Below are 20,092 nucleotides of genomic sequence, written 5' to 3' on the forward strand. Positions count from 1 at the left end.
ACTGTGATTCCATAAGGCAGCCACAGTGCACAGAGAGGGGAGAAGGACAACGTGTGCAGAGCCAGGACAGACTCAGGACACAAATCAACATGGGGCTGTGTGTCGTTAAACATCTACAGAACATGTTGTCAAACACAGCTAACATGACTAGAGTCTGTCTGATGCTAAAGCATCAGCAAGACATCCTCAGAACTGCTGAGCTTACTTATAGCCAAAAGATAATACATTACAGCAGTGCTGTCATATCCATTAATTTCCAAATGCAGTTACTTCTGAAAGTTCAGAGATGTCTGGTTATTTAGAGCACGGGAATATGTTGCCAAGTCTCTTAAATTAGCCAAATAACTCAACAGCTGATACACTCGGCATGTAAAGCAAAGGGAGATCAATGCGTTTAGTTAACAGGATGTCTTTATGCAGTGCGCACAGAGACTCACTGGATAGTATTATTTGAGAGGCTTCTTAAGTGAAATTGAAGTCTAAATCATCCAATGTCTCCAGGAAGAAGCCTATATATATTTCAGATGCAAGAGTGAGAGATTGCGTCAGCGGATTTATATGTATCAGTTTACTTTTAATTAAACTTTGTGCTCTGCTCTGGAGCCTGTAGCATTTATTGCAGCTGGGGAATTGTGGTTTACTGCAGCTCTTGGTTGACATTAAGTAGGCTATAGAGCCAGAAGAGTGTTTACAGGCCCCCGTTATTGATTCATGGCTGTTTTCTGCTTGTAGCTATAAAGCACAAAACTAAAGCTATATTAAGAGTTTGAGTTTTTCCCCCACGATGAGAATCTAGATTTACCAGCAAAAGAAAAATAGGCGTTTTCAAAATTTAGAACTGACCCGCAGTTTCTGTTCTTATTTTATCAGTAGCATGGTTTATATTTGAATGTTTTCTTGTGTAGAAAACAAAAGGCTGCATTCACCTCCAACAGGTAGGTGTATAGCAACTGCAGGATTAAAAGGTTCAGCCCCTCCAGTTGCTGTTTGATAATTAACCGATATCTGTCAGTCACCACAATCTAACTTAGCAATACTATAGAAAATCTCCAGCTTTTCTGTCCTTAAATTTCCAGCAAGTCTTGGAACATAAGCAGAGAATATTATCCCTGTTCTACAGATAACGACATCAAGTGCCTCTTTCTATGTTGGTACAGTATTTTGACCTTCTGTTATTTAAACGTGTGTAACAGCAGCAAGAACTGCTGCAATACGGTTTAAGCTACGACTTTGTACGTTCATTCTATTACAGAATCTGAATTATGTGTCCCACTGGAATGGTTGTAATTGAGTGCACAAACCAGGTGCAAGGACAAGAGGCTCCTGATGGAAAGAACAGAACCAGAGGAACATCTTCATGGCTCTTGTATAAATCAGGCGTATGGTTTTTTACAGGTACAGAAGCATAATGTACAGGGGACTTTCACCCTTCACAAAGTCTGCTGTCAATTTGAGATGGCTTTTAGTTGCAAGTCTATTTCCTAAGCAAAGCAGGGATGCCTCCCAAATTGAAGCAGCTTTAAGGTTTATCTTCACCATGTTCATCTCCAGAAACCCTCTTTTCCAGCCAAGTAACTGCTGCAAAAGCACATCAAAAGGAAAAGCACCTAAACAAACACAAGTGCCACGGAGTTTCTTGAAGAAACTCTTTTGAGATAGAGCTCTTACCATGAAAAAAGCCTTTCACAACTTTTAAACTAAAGTGAAAAAGCCTCTTCTCAAAATTAGCCTCTAACACTTGGAGGAGCCATCCTGAGCTCAGACAGGAGTGCTACGCCTGCTGTAGCTGTTCAATACATCTCTCTCCCTCTCACCTCTCTTAAAGCTGCTCTTGATCTTGCCAGGGGGACCATGGTGTACTCAACAGAAAGGAGTATCTCCACCACTTAATGGTAACAGCTCATGAGGAAAAATGTCCTTTTGACCTTTTTGAACCTGCCATTCCCTAGGTCTCTTACAGCATGAGGCAGGACACAGCTGTTCCCTGCTCACCTTCTCCACATCATCAATAGTCAAAGACTAAACCGAGTGAAACTCCGCTTAACAAACACATAGGAACTTCTGATGAGATATGATCGTAATATTGAAAAAAGTAGGAGGTAGCATGTTCGGATTGTGAGAAGTTTTGGCAGATGTTCTAATGACACAGTATATTAGAAGCACACTGTATGGAAGGATTGATATAGCCATTATTCTGCAATGCCTGCTGCAATGTTAGCATTTGCAAAATACATTGGTTTTGATGTCGCTATTTGCAGCACAAACTGTGAGGACACAAGCATGAGGAATTAATTGGTTGAGAAAACAGAGAGGTGGAGAACAAAGGGATTCCAGGAGGACATACATCTCCCCTTCCTGGAGTATTACATCACTCACCATTCCTTCAGTAGCATCCTGGAGGATGCCATATATCTCAGGAGAAGACCTGAGCCATAACTTTCCAGGGCAACACTTTGAGACATTGCACATGGTGGAATAGTTTTTTGTTGGCCATCAGTTCTGATTCCTGTCTTATGCCCCATGAGAGTCCAGGCCTCCAAAGATAAGGTGCTTCAGATGGGGACAATCAGCATGTGAAATTTCCGAGGAGCATCCAAGGCCTGACCTGGTCTGACTTCCCTTGCTTTAGGAAGAGCTTGCAGTGCAATATATGAGAGAATTGGAAACAGCATTACTCTGGAAGCTAGCAGGAGAAGGTGCACATTTAGATGGCTGGATGCCTTTCCTAAATAAATAGTCACGAGATCCTCGCCCTATGCTGTAAGCAGAAGGGAGATAGATGCATTTTCTTTCTCAGACAGAAAAATAATAGATCTTTGAGAGGGAGCACACCAGAGCTTGTCTTATTAATGAACAATGCTGTAGCTGGAAGCTGGAGGGGATTATGGCACTTGCACAGGAGAGAAAAAGTTCCTGTTCCCAGCTTCTGTTTCAAGGCCAGGGCCTCAGCAGTGTGTGTTGGCTCAGGAGTTATTTGTTGGCTGTCATTACAGCTTTCTACCCTCTGGCCAGCTGTTTTGTGTTGCATGTTGACACAGTGTTCGGTGCAGACTGTGGTCCTGCAGGTGACTTCATGCAGCTCTGCCCTCATGCGCATGTATGGCTTCTAAGTCACACATGGCACAGCAGGGACAGCACCTGGGCTCTTTCTATGTGCTACAGTTTTGAGATAATTGATGAATACATGTTAAAAGTATTATAAAACAATTACTTACAGCACTATTTTTCTTGTCACGCCATCATATTGAGGAAGTCAGGCACAGCTGTTGCTCCACTTTTCTATGAAAGCCTATCATATATTATTTTCCTTCAGCATCAAAAGCAGAGAAACTGCAGGATGTGGTTAGCCTAGACAAACACAAGTAGGTGACACAGCACAAGATGGCACTCGTACTGTGGGATGCCTGTGTGCCCCGATGATATGCATCTTTCTGGCACTCTGTACATAAAATTAATTCACAAATGATATTTGGGGTTTTCTTACATGAGTCATAATGGCCACTTGGTAATGGCAAAGCCTCTCAGCCCAGCCCACTGCAGGTTCCTCCCCAGCCATTGGTTAGAGCTGTCAGACAGCCAAAATCCACTTGAGATTGAAAAGGCATGAGCTGTAAATAAAGGGAAATCCTGGATCACCACAAGGTGTTCAGCTCCCACACTTTGACCTTCCTTGGTCCCTTCTATGTTTTGTTAAGATTATGTTACTTCATGCACTGCGTGGTTTAAAAGCCACCATAAATCTACAGCGTGCAGCAAGAATAACAGGGAAGGCACTATGTAATACAAGGGTCTATAATTCCATCCAAGGCATTCAGGAGTGGTCATAAATCAGCATGATGGAGCTTCAGCTGGGAGAAGCAGGACCAGAGGCTGAGGTGGCAGCAGGCTCCATCCTCCACCTGTTGCCGGCCCTGCTGCAGTGACAGCCCTGTCACGGGGATGTGCCCACCTACTGTGGCCTGCCTTCCTGCTGCAAAGCTTGGGGTTCCTCAGGAAGAAGACAAAATAGAAGCACAGCTGACTGGAGTTTAGGGGTGAATTAGAGGTGTCACGCTGGAGGCAGGGGAATAAGGATGGGTATGTTTGAGCAGTGTGGATGGGTAGATGTCTGGAAGGGTTGTAGGCATAAGAAGAGGTCGTGTAAATTCCAACAAAAGCCTAAAAGGGATTAGAGAGCTTTCCTTATCACTCATGGTTCCCTTCCATTTTTCTTACCAGTGGTGTTTTCCATGAAGTACTGTGAGGCTGTGCTCAGCTCTGGGAAGATTGGACAAGGCCCATCCAGAACCAAGCAGGATCAGGATGGCCACAGCCTGGGATTGTCACCAGCAGCTCAATAGTGTTTGATGGGGAGCAATTTGCTCCTGGGTCTGCCCACTTCCAGTTATATTTAGGGACAGGGATCAAACTGTAACCTCGACTCATCTCCCTGTGCTGCTTCTCCAACATCAGTAACAGCACAGCACTCTGCCAGCCTTCTCTTCCCTTCTGAGGGTCCTCTCCCTCTGCTGACCCCTCACAAATTCATTAAGACCAGAGGAGAGACCTCATGAGGTGAGAGACGGCAGATTGCAGAGACTGCAGTAACGACCAACACATTCTGAGCATTTTCTTCTTAAAGTATTATTGTGAAAATATGCACCTCACCTCACTGCAAGCTTTGGTGTAAGGAAGCTGCTGAATGAGGCCTGCTGCTGGTTGACACTCAGTGTGCAACAGCAGGCTGAAACCAGCTCCCACCCTGTTCCCTTCCTGTGCTCCAACATGCTTACCTCCACTTGGCATCACCAGCACAAACTAACCACCATGTGTTTTGGCTCATGGGCAGTCACACCACTTCTTTTCTTCCAGCTGCACGTATTTGGCAGAGTTCAAGAGGCTGAACACAGGAACACACGATCTCCAGCTGAGGGTACTTTCTGTGGCTGTTTCAGCTTCACGTTAGAAACAACCGTTCCTTATTTTGCGTTCACTTACTCAAAGTAACACACGCAGCTCAATCATTAGAAACTTGGACTAGCTGGAGCAACACACAGCACCGTACACTGGATAACACATTCTCCTTTCCTTTACTTTAACATGGAAAATCTTCTTTCAAGTGTGGAAAACGTGTGAAGGATATTATCCTTCTGCACAAATGTTAATGAAACTTGGGAATGATTACTTTTCTTATTTCCTTTTCTGTCACCTGGTACAACACACTGAACATCTAAAGCTTAATGAATTATACAGTTCTCATTTTGCTACAATGGAAGACCTAAGCATTTTTTAAGCTTTGGAAAAGCTAACAAATTGCAAAGGGGAATGAGGTGGAAACTAATTTGTCCATTCAAACTTCAAAATATCAGCGAGGTTTGATGAAGAAACAAAAGTGAAATCACTAAACTCTGGGCTGTCAATCATTGTATTTTACTTGTGGTAAATGGTAAATAATAATAAAAATTATAACCACAGGTTTTGGACACACTGAAACTTCAGAAGAAAAAGAAATAATAGCCTAACTCTGTCTTAGATACCTAGCCACAGTGGAAGTCACTGTGATGCAACAGGAAGCCAAGGCTAAATAAAAATAGAACCTATGGGTTTCCAATCTGATTTTCAAGTAGTAGTTGCCAGATCCCCATTTCTTGATCTCATAGGGCAGCTTTTCAGCAGATGTAGAAGACATGGTACCAAGTTCAGGTTAAATCCAGAGAAATAAGTGTGAAGCAGCCACTTGGGAGTCACCCGCTCAGAACAGGCTGTGATGGCTGAGGTGGACCTGAAGCTTCCAGGCCATGGGGTGCGGCAAGCCAGAGTTTGCTCTTCACAGTCCCACAGGTAGCGATATATTTTCATCAGCAAAACTGAGATGATTGAAAAGCCTGCCCAGCTGTGTGACAGAAAAAAGATCAAGCTGCCACTTTTCAAAAAAGCTACGAGAGCTGTTCCAACAGTAATCCCTCCCCTTTTATTATGTCAGCCCATGAAATCAGAGGTGGATGTTGGTGGTATGGCAGTAGAGGTTGAACCTTCCTGCCAGTATTCCATTACATTTTGTTACCACGTCACAGGTGGCAGCAGAGGGGCAGTCAGACATAATGGCATCTGACATGGAAGAGTGTACAAAGCAAGGGTGTGTCGCTGTACTCTGTGTAGAAAAATGGCACCCAGTGACATTCACTGACACTTGTTGAATGTTTCTGGAGACCAAATGGTGAATATGAGCACAGTGAGGTGGTGGGTGGTGCATATCAGCAGTGGTGACAGGGACATGAAAGAAAGGCACATTTTGGATTTGGTGCCTTCTGAATTCTTTATGTTCAGGCTGATGAAAGCTGGACTGCATGGGCAATGTTTTCCTAGCAACAACACCATCATAGCAGCTGTGAAACAGTGGGTCAGCTCCATTGGTGCAGTTTTTGATGAACATGGCATGAAGGGTCTTGTTCATAGCTGGAGAAAGTGCATAGATAATGGTTGCGATTATATTGAAAGATAGTGTTTTATAGCCTGAGAATTTGCTCTTCTCAAACAGTTCCATTATTGTTTCCATGGAAATAAATAGGAGGCCTTACTTTTGGAATGACCTACGTGAATGCCAACTGCCTTCCATGAGATCAGAAATGACTTTATTTTTAGTTTAGATGTTTACAATGAGAATATATGAAAGGTGCTTTTGTGTCACTTCTAAGTGCATCAAGTATTTCTCTCTTCCAAGCGTTAATTAAAAACATGCACTAATATGCAAACTGCCGCACACTTTCAGTTGATTGAGAGACCTTTTTAACAGGCTAATGCCTTTGTTTGAACTAGGAAATCTCATTTGGGCTCCTCAAGGATGGAAATACAATTGTTTACATTTGAATATGCAAGCTGGACAGGGAAAATCTCTAGTATGAGCTTCAGGCCCTGGCTGGAATACAAAAATAAGCCACATCAGGCAACGTGGTTACAACTTGGTTGTCTCTTAACCTGGTAACTCATCTGGCTTTGATTTGTGCTGGAGACAATGCTTGAGCAGTGTTCCACAACCAGACAAAAGCCTTCCTATGATCAAATGCTGAGCACAACTGGCAGTCGTAACTGTTAGATGTTAAACAATTAAAAGTGTCAAAGTGACTCAGGAACACAGAGCTACTTGAAAATCAGAGGGATGTTTGGCCTAGTTTTTTTGATGCCTTTTAAGCAGCGCTGGCACATGTAGATGCATAGATTTTTCATCTATGACCTGGTCATCTACATCACTGAGTCCTAGATCCCTGTAGGTATCTTCACATCTCCTATCCCTCATAGTGTTTCTAATGAAAGCTGTTAGCTGGGTACCTCCTTATATCACTTCAGAGCCATGTTTATCAGAGCCATGACAGCACAGCTACAGACCCGGGCCCTCCCATGGGCTCAAGCACTGCAAAGGACAGTGTGTTTGAATCCAACCAGGAGCTCATGACCATGACTGGAGGCTGTGCAATACAGCTCCTCTCTGCCAGATAGAGCTGTGCTCACCTTGATGGCAGCGCAGCTGAACAGCAGCCTGTCTGAGGGCATTGAGAGGGTTTAAAGCAGGTATGCTTCAGGAGCTGACTTGTGTAGCCTACCCCCACCTCTGAGAAATCAATAGCATCAACAGGATTTCCATGGTGCAGTTAAGTCATTGCCTCTCAAAGCTAACATCCTTGTGAAGGCAGTGAACCACAAGACTGAAGAGCTTGAATGTTTTTCCTAGTAAATTATGGTAGAGTTGGTGTTGGTCTTTTTGCTTCAAAAATAGCAAGCATCAGCAGCATGGCACAATTTGGATCACCAGTTTTTTGTCTGCACCTGGAGGAGCTTCAGCTCTCCCATTTCTATCAAATGCATTAACTCACCTACTAACTCAGACCAAAGTACAGAGCTACAGGTGAAAAACACAACAGAGAGAGATGTGGGGATCTAAACACGCCTTGCACATCATTTGCAGGGCACCGATGCCTCTGCTCACCATGCAGCAGTGCAGCACGTGCTGGGAGCTGCCTGATGCAGCCTTCAGAGCTGCTGCCCTGCTCCTGCCAGGCTGGCCCACAGCTGACTGCTGCATCCATCCGCCTGCTGAGAGGAAGACATGGTGTCTTACAGCTCGGAAGGTCATTTGGTGGTACTTGGCTTTTGACCCTCCCACACCTTCCCACCTTTGATTTGCTTATGTATTCCACAACAGAAATGATTCCTTTAGTAATCTTGGCAACATCCCATAGCTAGCATGTATTCATATTCTGAGACCTGTATAGCATTAGTTACAGAAAACTTCCAAACCCAAACAGCTTTCTGCTGTGACATCTCTAAGGTAACTGCTGTGCACAATCACACTCAAGGTAATTAAGATACATTCAGATCTCCAGTTCTTTGTATTTCTGCAGAAATTTAGTTCTCATTTAATAGTTGTCTCTTGTTTGAAGCACAGTCGTAGGAGCAGGTAGGGAAGCTCTGGGAGCACAGGGAAGGCAGGTATTTTTCACCAGCTCACTGTGACTCCTGTATAGCAATTCAGTACGTCATGTTGAATCTGTACCACCACCAGCTGGCATACCCGCTATGATCTTACTGCATTTCTGGATTCACTCCCTATATAAATCCCCTCTGTAATGTGCCCTTTCAAGGAACATCTTAGGAACTATTTCTTTGTTCAAAGCTTTTGCCCTCTCAGGTCAGCCCCAAAGGTACAGCCTTGCAGAACACACCTCATGGCACCCAGGCACAGCAGCACTGCAAGTTTTTACAGCTGGTAGCACACACTTTTGCCAGTTACCCAGCTGGTCTGAAAATATTTCCATTAAGTCTTTTACCAAACTGTAACAAAATTTACACACTGGGCATTTGGTTTAGGAGAATGGGGAGATTCACATGTTAAAGTAAAACCCCAAACCACACCACCATTGAATGGGGCTCATAGATGTGCAATGTTCCACACATCCATGAGGCAGAGATCTAAAACCTGTGAGCAGTAGCCTTCAAGGCAGAAATTTAACTGATGGTTTTGTTTTTTTTTTGTCTGTGTGACCGACCTTGTCTCAAGAAAAATGTATCCTCACCAAGGCAGAAAAGGAGAACTCACACACCCCTACCCGGGGATGTTGTGGATGTTGTGGATGTCCCATTCCTGGATGCAGTCAAAGCCAGGATGTGGCTCTGGGCAGCCTGGTCTGGTGGCTGGGGACCCTGCACACAGCAGGGGGCTGAAACTAGATGAGCACTGTGGTCCTTTTCAACCCAGGCCATTCTATGATCCATTCTATGATTCTATGAAAATCCTGGCCTCACAGAAATCCTGCGCACACTGATTTTCACCTGGTCTGCTATAACCAAACATACAGGCCTTGTTCCAGCAGGGAATACTCAGCTTCTGCTCACCAGTTAGTGCTGTTACACAAAAAAAACCCCAACAAAACAGCAAACTTAAGCAGACATAGGTTATAAAATCGCATGTTATACAGCTTATGATTGTGTGCTTTCCTCTCACCTAACGAGTGCCACAGAGCAGTGCACGACCTCAGAAGGAACTAACGCTGTCTTGAGTTTAAAAAAAACACCCTTGTTTTTAATAAGAATTCCAGCTGAAGCTACTACTTATGTTTTGATACTAGCGTTTTCTGTACACAATTCTGAACAACATCTGGCACCGTGGAGTTGCGCTTTCAAGTTTCTGTTGCAGTTCCCATTAGCTGTAATGACACCTACTGTTAGGGACAGACCTGATTAACTGCAGGCTCACACGCTGCTAAATGCAGGCACATGTAGATCCTAGCGAAGCAAACACCATGGGGGTTTTTTTGGCCCTTTGTTTTAACAGGATTGCCAGGATGACAAGAATCTGAAAACTCACAGCTCATTACCAAGAATACAGCACTGATCCAGACAGAGCAAGAGGATTTTAAAGTGACTTCAGGGACAAGATCTAGCAGGCTGTGGTAGAACGTGGAGAACATTTTCCCTCTTATTACCCCCTTCACCAGTATGGAACATTTGCTACATATTTACTGAAAGCAAGAAATTTGCAGCCAGTTTTGCATGTTCGAGAGGAGCAGCATGTTATAAGCTACACACAATGCAATCACTACTCACACTCATCTAAGATGTTTCTGCTGCAGCTGTGAGCCTGCATTTCCAGCAGAAGAAAGAGTTCAGGATCTGCTAAGCATGTCCCAGAGCCCTCGAACATGGCCAGCACGGCAAGTATCCTTACAGCAGTTTTAAATTAAGAGATCCTCTTTAAACAGTGAGAAGATTAAAACCAGCCACAGCATTGCCTATTCTCCTGAGTTTTTCAGACACGGAGTAAATTTTCCTCTTCTACCAACTGCCTTTATCTCTATGCACACAAGTCAAATAACATTCCTAACTGTTTATCAAAGGTATTAACAAACTGCCTTGTTTTGAAGCATTCATTGACCTCAAAAACCCTTGGAGTCCAGATACGGATGATATTTTTGGATAAGAGAAGCAATGAAACACCCGGTTCTGCTGCTGAACACTGTGTCAGTTTATTTGCTCTAACCATGGATGTCTGGGATTTGCCTAGCTACAGATATGACAAACTTAAATTTACATTCCAATTTACAGTAATCAGATGCTGCATAATTAAAATATACACAAATGCCTCTATGTAACCAGCTTGAAACCTCTGATCTTAAGGTAACCTTCAGTTTTACACGATTCCCATTTCCTGAAATGTTTTGCGTGTGGAAGAATAATTTCCACAGCTGGGGTGGGTTTTTTTTTTCCTTTTTCCACTGCATTAAGACTATATTTTGTAATCCAAAATGTCTAAAATGGACCCAACCAACATTCCCTGGCCACGATTTTCCAGGTACAATTTGTGCCTTTTAGATAGTCAGCAAATTCACTTTCAGGACTATTTAAATGCCATGAAATGAGACTCCTTATGAGCAACTGAGGATACAGAATCAATGCCTGTTTTTGTCTTTTCAATCTGGCCCTTGATTTTCACCATCACAGCTTTTTATTTGTGACACAAAATTGATCTGCCAAAGAGTGTTGCATGACAATTATCTGTAAAACACTGGAAGATTCTTGAGAGGGACGGAGGGCTGGACAAGAACAGTGCATTGCTAATAAAACTTGTTGCATTCAAACTAAAGCATCCAGGAAATAAAATACGAACAACTTGAATGCAAGTCCACAGCATTTTTGGAATCGCTTCCCTGAAAACTTCACTCCTCTGAGATGAACCAGAAAGGAAACAAATCAAGAACAAACACACTTTTGAATAGCAAAGCTGTTTTAATTCAATTTTTCCCCACAGAGACTTGAAGAGAGAGAATTATTTTGTAGGCAGTTATTAAAAATAATGCCAGACACTGGAGTTAGAGGTGTTTGTTAGGGAAAGGGCAACAAAAAATGTACGCAGACTTACTTTGCTGGTCACAGAGGTCTATCTTAGCCCTTGGTTTTTTATTTTGTGAATTAAGACACTGATGTTATGCTGCCTATCAGGGAAGGCAGTAGGTTGTATAGTTATCTCCTGATTGGGGCAAAATCACTACCCTGAAACCACACAACCTACTACCTCATCCTGTTAGAGCATCAGGAGGATCTTCTGAAGCAAACAAACATTTCACCTACCATAAGTAAGATTCCTTAAGCACTTTCTAGACCACATTTCTTAGTCTCAAAAAAAGCACAATTACAGCCCTTCCTCAGATTTCTTCCTGGAAGTCCATTGGAATTGGTGGGGTGACTCTACAGACAGAACAGCAGTGGAAAGCACTCTCCTTCCCAAATTTGCATTACGTGATGAAACATCTGTTAAATCACAATTCAAAAATGGACTAAAGAAATGTCTTCACTTAGGGGGTTAAACATTTACTAGCTCCAAGGCAGAAAATGAGACATCCTCTTTGTCTTACTATCCAAGTCATCACTTGTTAGTTTCTCAAACAAATTACGCAAGGTAGATTTACTTAACTGCTGAAAAAGTGGCATTTGCCGTCGGATAGAAATCCACACGCCACAAAGTAATGAAGAAATGCATCACCTTTTTCCAAATGGCCACTCTTGAGAGCACACTGGCAGATGGAGAAAGTTGAGCATAAGCAAGCCCTGTAGATTAGGGTTGTATCTCTGTGCCCTCACACCCCACTTTCTCTGAGAAGATGAAAAAAAGGAAATTGCTTTCCAATCCAAACAGTAGAGGAATTTAAACACTTTAAGGACATTTCTTTAATAAGAATCAAAACCAACACATAGGCAGAGCCAGAGCATGTTGAAATATATTTGCTTTGCATTTTGAAGACATATCCAGCGATGATATCACAGCCACTTCAGGAAAGACAGTAGATTGTATAGTTATCTGACAGGCAGGGCATAACCCTAAAACTATACAACCTACTACCTCACCCCAAAGGACAGTCAGACTCCGATAGGAGAAACCACACACTTATATTCCCAGAAAGCTGGATGGCTTGGTGATAACCTAGAAGACAAAAAACTCTGGAGACAAATATTATCAGTCTTCTGAAGGAGTTTGCTATACACCATTTATGACATTTTGCTTAATGAGCTCTAGTTTCACATTTTGAAAGCTTAATTTTGAAAGCTTCAACGTGTGAAGTCATGTCAGTGACAAAATACACAAGAGGAAAGAGGATATGGAATTCATTTTTAATGAATGCACTTCTGTACTTCCAGCTCTGACATGACTGCATCTTAACAAACCAGTTTTGTCACTTCAAGAAAGGCATCACAGTGACTTAGAGAGTAGATGCTGAATTAGAGGGATTTGTTCTGCTTTGCCTCCTAGGTACTCCTCTGTTATCCTAGTGGGAAACAGCTCAGTTTCACTTACTGACTTTCCCAAGTTCTGCATGTGTAGATCTTTAAGACTGAACCAAGAATTTGCTGACTGTCAGACAGTGTTATGGTTTACTTAAGCAACATGCTACTTCTAAAGGACAGTACTTCACCACTAAACCAATGGACAAACTAAATGTTCTCTACTGTACTACACAGACATTGGTTCATATAACTAGCAGAACTGCCACTAGTGTACTGTATTCTCACACCAGCAGTAGAGTTTGAGGGTGCTCTCACTCCCCACCACCTGGTTTCATGGACTACAACACAATGCATTCAGGGAAAATCCAAGTAAGTGATGAAGACTATGATATTAGTCCATACTTGTAATACAAATAAAGTTTTCAAGCAAATATTCCAACTTAATAAACTAACTTAGAATGACAGAATCATAGAATGGCCTGGGTTGAAAAGGACCACAGTGATCAAGTGGTTTCAACTCCCCTGCTATGTGCAGGGTCATCAACCACCAGACCAGGCTGCCCAGAGCCACATCCAGCCTGGCCTTGAATGCCTCCAGGGATGGGGCATCCACAGCCTCCTTGGGCAACCTGTTCCAGCGTGTCACCACCCTCTGCGTGAAAAACTTCCTCCTAATATCTAACCTAAACCTCCCCTGTTAAAATCATTCCCCCTTGTCCTATCACTATCCGCCCTCATAAACAGTCATACCCCCTCCTGTTTATACACTCCCTTCAAGTACTGGAAGGCCACAATGGGGTCTCCCCAGAGCCTTCTCTAAGGAACACTTTTTTTTTTTGTTAACTGCAAATTAAAGACAAGAATACATGATATACACAGAAAAACTAAAGCCATGCTTTACAACAAAACAGATCTCACCCCAAAGTAGGTAGTAGGTCACGTTTCAGGGCAACTGATGGGAACTTCCACTGCTCTTAGCACAATCACTATGGGGATGCCGAAAAACACGCATGTTTCAACTTCATTTCAGTGCACGCTGAAACAATTATAAGGTGAGTGACAGCAAGTGAAAAAGCAGACAGCAGCTTCTCTGTACATTTTCTCAGAGGGCCAATCACAGCACCAGCTTTCTCTTTCCGTTGTTATTATCCCATCATACCTCAGCACAGGAGCACCCCTAATCTGAAAAAGACAGGCGAGAGACAAAGAATAATGAAAAACAGAAAAGGTTGTGGGTTTTGTTCTTATTTTAGATTGACTTTTTGAGGTATTTCTTCTTCACTTTATGGGAAAAACACACTTTTAAGGGAACTAGAGAAGGAAGGAGAATGCAAATGCCAAACCAAATTAGATAGCAATATGTTAATCCATAATAGGCAATGTTACACTGTTAGCTTCAAAGATCACTTAACTACACTGGACTGAAGCCACCTGTAGGAAAAGGCTACAGATTGCTGCCAGCTGTACACAGAACATACTTGTGACAGCAAACCACAACTGTGCAACTGTCTTATCTGAGACAACCATATCAGAGAAAACATTGTACAGAACTGACTTCACAACCTGCAACACCAATGGCACTGAAGGTCAACGTAGATATTCTTCATTTACTATACAAAAGGAGTACCAAGAGAGATTTCAAAACCTGCTTAACTAATAACTACTGGTAGCAGAAGCTGCTTTTTAAACACTATCAAAGGAATAATCCTCTGGAAAACAAACAAACAAAAAAACCAAACAAGCAAAGAAAGAAAGAACAATTCAGTTCCTGTCTTTTTATATAAAATGTTTAAAACTGAACATTTTTATGTGTGGCGTCACAGATCTCAGTGTTAGGAGTTCACAATTTGCACTGGAGCCTTGGCTAAAATTCAGTGCGGAAGCTGGTGAATTTTGGAACCCCCAGGTGAGTGAGCACCTGTGGCCTGTGCAGTCACCTCACAGAAAAGGCTTCCATTTTAAAACAAACTCTATCCTTATATAAATATATATTGGCATTAGGTAGCATAATTGGAGGAAAGCTGCTTATTATGTGTTTTACCTCGAAGTAAGACCTCCAAATAAGCATTTCCATTAGGGTGAAAGAAGAAAAAAAAAGTAACCCTTCAATGTAGCTGCTCTTTATGCTGGCCTGTCCAGTGAAAACAGTTCAAAGTCATCTAAATGATCTATTCACAGTAGTGAAAAGCCCAAGCTACCCAGCAGACCCAAATCACTGGAAATTTTAGATGAAGATCCTAAACTTGAAGTGAATCTAGAGACTCCAAAGGCAGAAGTGAAAACACAGATTCAAACAGTGGCAAAATTTTGTAAAGCCTGACCATGTGGTAGTGCTTTAAATCGCTGCCCACCTGTAGCACCTTGGCTTTACTTTCACTCACGAGTGCTGTTCTCATTAGAAGAAGGGAAAATGTTCATGTTTCAAAAGGATTCACTTATTTCTAGTAAATACAGCTGAGCTTTTGATAATGCTAAAGATCTTTTTTTCCATACGTGAAGTTCTGATATAACACTGCCTTAATGTATAATCTGCCACATAAAAAGTAGTAATTTAGTTTACGAACACTGAAATGGTTATTTATAAAGTGCTATAAGCTTTCTGCCGTACTGTTTCCTATAAAATCTGTTATTAGGGGTATGAATAGTTTAAAGTATTCATTAGCAAACAAAAAAGGAAAAGAATGTGTTTTATTCAACACTTAAAATTAATTATTCTTCTGCTCTCACAAGCCGCTCATAAACTCACTTCAATTGATTAGGTCACAAAACAAGGATGAACTTTAAAATACTTAATGAAAGTGCATGTTCATTTTCTATGAAGAAGACATGCATACAAAGTAACTATATGGCAAGAGTTACGCTTAAGGTTAGCAACTGCTTCACACTAAGAAAAATATGACATCCCATATTTTAACTCCCAGTGTTCAGTGAAAAATGCACTGGAACAGATGCTAATAAATACCTCAGCAGTCGCTATTAAAAAGGTGCAGAGCCAATTCTGCTATTTCTATGACAGTTTTAAAGTTGAATTGTTATATAATCAAAAGCCTTAATAATTAACAGACTCTGGGACAATACAAAACAAGCACTTTGCAATTTTTGGAGTACCTTCCACTCAAAAACTTTGAATGATTTGCAAATGCAAAACCTCCCTGTGCTCCTATGAAGAAGGTAAATGCCCCAGGTGCGCATGTGAACATGTGCACAGTGACTGCAGTGGGGAAATGTGTGGCTCAAGGCGAGCCTCATGGGACCATGCAAGGCTGAGGGGCTGCATGCAGATCAGATCAGATCAGCGGCTTCCAGCTTGTTTTCACATAATGATTATTTTCTGGCTTCCAAAGTGGCTTCCAGTCGCCACTGCGCTCCTGCAGGCTGTATATTCATTATTATAAATGTCACAGACTTTTGCTGGTAAGAGTGGTTGCAAAGTAAATGGCAAAGTTCTGCTACAGTGGATTCTGAGACCAAGGGAAGCTTTCTGACTGCATCCAACAGACTCTGAGCAGAAAATGAAGCTGCTGCATCACCCTGTCAAGCCAGACAGAGCAGCACCATGGCAGGTAACTGTTCTGAAGACTTCGGACAGAAACTTGGTGGAGGAGAGAAGGATCATCTCCTGGGAACTACATATAATAAAGTTCACATACATATATACATGACGTATATAAGTGGCCTGATCTGTTCCTGAAACACAGCTGCTTCTGAGACTGGCAGCAACAGTTCTTTCACAAAATGTAAAACATCACATAATTTAATAAATTAGGACAGACTCTGATGCAGCTTCAGACGGGCACAATAGGAGATATTCACAGCATCGAGTCTACTGCACTCAGTTGTTTGTCTAAATATCACATTAGAACAGAATTTAGAAGCAACTGACTGTACAGAGCCCTAATTCCAATTAACTCAGTCACATTGTTTTGTCTGACCTTTTAACTTTCATTAATGCACAGAACATTATAGGTACTGTAGCATGGTTCTATCAAATAATTTCACTGAAACAATTTTCTTTATCAAACTGTTCAGGAAAACTTGGCAAAAAGTAGCAGTTATACCAGAGCTCTGTGGAATACGTGTCTCTGAGCCCTGTAATAATTGATGGATGTTCCTAAAATTCTATGTATGGGACAAAAATGGCAACAGCCTGTGAAAACATACATCAGTGTAAATAATTACGACTGACACACTACAGCCTTATAACTGCAGACCTGTATGAGTCCTTCCTTACTTTTATGTGGACCCTTGCTAACTTTGCTTGAATTCCTCCACAGAAATGAATGCTTATGTAACACATTTCATAGAAGGTTTACAATGCCACATAAAAACGGAACATGCTTAATAACTGCTGCTTTAACCTACCAAATGGGTGTATAAGAATCTGGCCAGAGTTAAAGACAAAGAGCTGGGGCTGGGTGTACATCAGAGGCATCCTGCACCTTCACAGACAAGTTCCACACATGTACGTCAGACATTTCTTAGCCCAACTGCTGTGAAATGTCTTCAATGTTAAACAGATGCTTCGAAAGGACATGTAGTAGGAAAAATATCATTATCTACCAAAGAAGCACCTTATTTTTCTTGAATGTTGGAACATACCTTCTGTTTATGCAAACTGTAGCACTTACAATGACAAATTCTATTCTTCTATTCCATTTATTTCTGAGTTCTGCTTATGTAACACTCCAAATGCTAAAAAAAAATCTCACAAAGCTACCCAGACTGATAAAAACACTCAGTATCTCTCAAAGCTTCCATAAAAGGAGGAGTTAAAGCAGGGCTAACCACTGGCTAGTTTGAGTGTTGCACTTGTATTCTTCAGCAAATCAGTATTTAGGAGACACCTGTTTTTTTTGTTTGTTTGTTTGTTTGGTTGGTTTTTAAACAAACTCCATAAGGAAGCAGAACTGCTCAGTGTATTAGGAGCTATTAGTCTGTACAACTTAAATATTTGCCCCTGATGTTTTCCTAGCATAATTCTTCTGTCTGCTCACTTACCGGCTGATTTGCCGTGCTGGCCCTGGTAGGCTTTCTGTCCAGCATAAGATGGCTGCCAGGTGTGATGCGGACAGCTGTGGGAGCAGCAGCAGCAAGATCTCACCCTGGGCTGCACTTCCTAGCTCTCAAGGGCAGAAATGATGTTCGACAGATCCCAGTGAGGAAAACGGGGTGAAGCCAGCATCCACAGGAGATAAAACCTGTGTAGGAAGGAAAAATCCATCAGGAGTAAGTGAGATATGTCTTATGAAAAACAAACGTTACAGGTACTCTTCATACCTCACCAAGCATGAAGGCAAAAAAGCAATGGCTGGCTTATCAGGGAGATGAGTCTCTGCAAGAAGAGGAGGTGAAGCTGTGACAAATTAGGGATTGTTTCTTGTTAAGAAAAGAGCTAAGAAAATGTGTCAGCGTTATTTTCTCTTGTCAGAGATAGCAAAGAACAAAACGTGCAGATAACCCCTTTCTTAACAGTAAGCATTTCCTAACCATTTATAATTCATCTCCATGCACTATCTCAGACTATATTCACATAGATGATAGAAAAACGAAATACCAGTGACTCCCTTCCCCCACAATATGTTTATTTTAGGATGTTGATTACTGGATATGTTTTGTTGGAAGAACTGTCTCCTCAGCTTACATCACCTAGATTTGCTTAATATCTTTAAACATAAAATCTGACACTTAAACTACGCACCCTATCTTTTATGTATAAGTGATGCCCAGCTGTTCAAAATCATGCCTTTCCCACTCCCTGTGGAAATAACGAGTCCAACTGCAGGAACAATCAGGATCAGTATCTTCCAACCCATCTTGCTGTATACTTGGTCATAACACAAACAAGTTTTTTGAGTAATGTTGCCAAGCACTTTTTGATAGAAAAAAAGTGCTCATTACACAGAGAATCTTAAACAAGGTATATGCTTTAGTCAACCAGACGTGGCTTCTTAATAGGTGCAATTTATACAGTGTCACACCTAGCCTATGTGTCACCATTGATTACAAGCTTTAATAATTGAAGTTCTTCAAGTAAACCAGGAAAACCATGTCAACCGAAGTTAAAAGAGATTGTCAAAACTGTTAATCTGATGATCTCATACAAACTGCCATCCTCACTGCAAACCCCTTTTCCAGAAAGCTGAATTTTCACTGTGAGAAGGATTTAAACGCTTGGAAACTGTTTTTCTCTATAAAAGACATGCAGTAAAACAGTATGTGTAAGTTCCTACTTAATTAAGCACCAAGACAGAATATCAGACAGAATAATACATTCTAAGTCTCAGCAACAAACTAAATTTCACATTACAGAAATGCAGATGCACTAATAATTCTTGTTTGTAGAAAAATGCCTTTTGCAATTTAATCCTTAGTGATGATAAGGCAGTTTATGAGTAGTACTGAGGAAATTAGAAGCCTGGAACCCAGGATTAGACCAGTCATCTACTTAACTCAGCTTTACATAGATTTAACCTACAATTTTGTATTTACACCTATGCACACTTTTGTTTGCTATCAGCACAGTCACGATAAAGTTAAGGGAGTGCTAACAAATTATAAGCTTTGTATTCTATCAGCTAAGCAAAGTCTGTAAAATGCTCATTTTAGACTTGTGGTATTTGTAATTGTGGATACCATTGAAAAACTGGCATAAAACCAGCAAAGTATGTAGTATGTTTGCTTTAAAACACCGTTGAAAGTTAAAAATTAAATCCCACCTTTGAAAAATGTTCTGAGGTTTGGGCTGTATTTGGCTTGAGTTTCTGTGCTTGGTTCATCCTGATGGTGAAGCAGAAGCCTGGAAGTCTACATACATTAAGACAGAGAAAACACTTGTGCAGTCCTTGCAAACCATAACTGCACTGGGCTGGTTATTTCTGGTTACTTGTACTTTTCTTTCTGGAAGCTTTACACCTGAATATAAAGTTCACTTGCAAAAGCAGAAGTATTTACATTGGCTGTTTCAGACTGCAATCAATCCACACTGTTTAGAGTTCTAAATAGTTCTAAATTCACAGCCAGTGCAGCCTGTGTAAGGACTTCTACTGTATCACCAAGGGACCAAACTAACATTGTGAGGCTGCAGCAAGAAGCTCTCACCAATGAAGCATGCTGCATTAATGTACTACCTTCGCCCACAGGAGACGTCTGTGGGGACATCAGTGCTGAAACACACTGGAAAGGGATGCTAAGCACAGAGAGGGATGAGGCTTCATCTTTTCATGGTGTACCAGATGACAATGAGAGAACTTCACCTGAGGTTTGGGCCGCAAGACCAGGCATCCCAGACTGTGCCAGCCCCCAGCATTATGACCTGCAGGGATACTTCAAGCACAGCAAGCTG

General features: G+C 41.7%; 1 protein-coding gene and 1 long non-coding RNA gene across 18 annotated transcripts in view; both read right to left on the reverse strand.

The window, feature by feature from the left end:
* The window catches only part of PPARA (peroxisome proliferator activated receptor alpha), a 71,553-nt gene extending 57,744 nt beyond the window's left edge, over positions 1 to 13,809 (reverse strand). For all 3 annotated transcript variants that reach the window (XM_015870648.3, XM_015870642.3, XM_015870635.3), the window contains exon 1: positions 13,669 to 13,809. The gene's annotated coding sequence lies outside the window, so the exon portion shown is untranslated. The remainder of the gene's footprint in view (positions 1 to 13,668) is intronic.
* Positions 11,237 to 20,092, reverse strand: part of LOC146762491 (uncharacterized) — a 195,860-nt gene continuing 187,004 nt past the window's right edge. For 13 of the 15 annotated variants that reach the window (XR_014936693.1, XR_014936685.1, XR_014936688.1 and 10 more), the window contains 2 exons: positions 17,749 to 17,948; positions 11,237 to 13,932 (listed from right to left, as the gene is read on the reverse strand). This is a non-coding gene — a long non-coding RNA (uncharacterized LOC146762491). The remainder of the gene's footprint in view (positions 13,933 to 17,748; positions 17,949 to 20,092) is intronic. The other 2 variants (XR_014936701.1, XR_014936700.1) reach the window with 1 other exon arrangement.

This window comes from Coturnix japonica, chromosome 1 (genome assembly GCF_054131305.1).
Source record: "Coturnix japonica strain WE chromosome 1, WE-NBRP24, whole genome shotgun sequence".
Classification (NCBI taxonomy): Eukaryota; Metazoa; Chordata; class Aves; order Galliformes; family Phasianidae; genus Coturnix; species Coturnix japonica.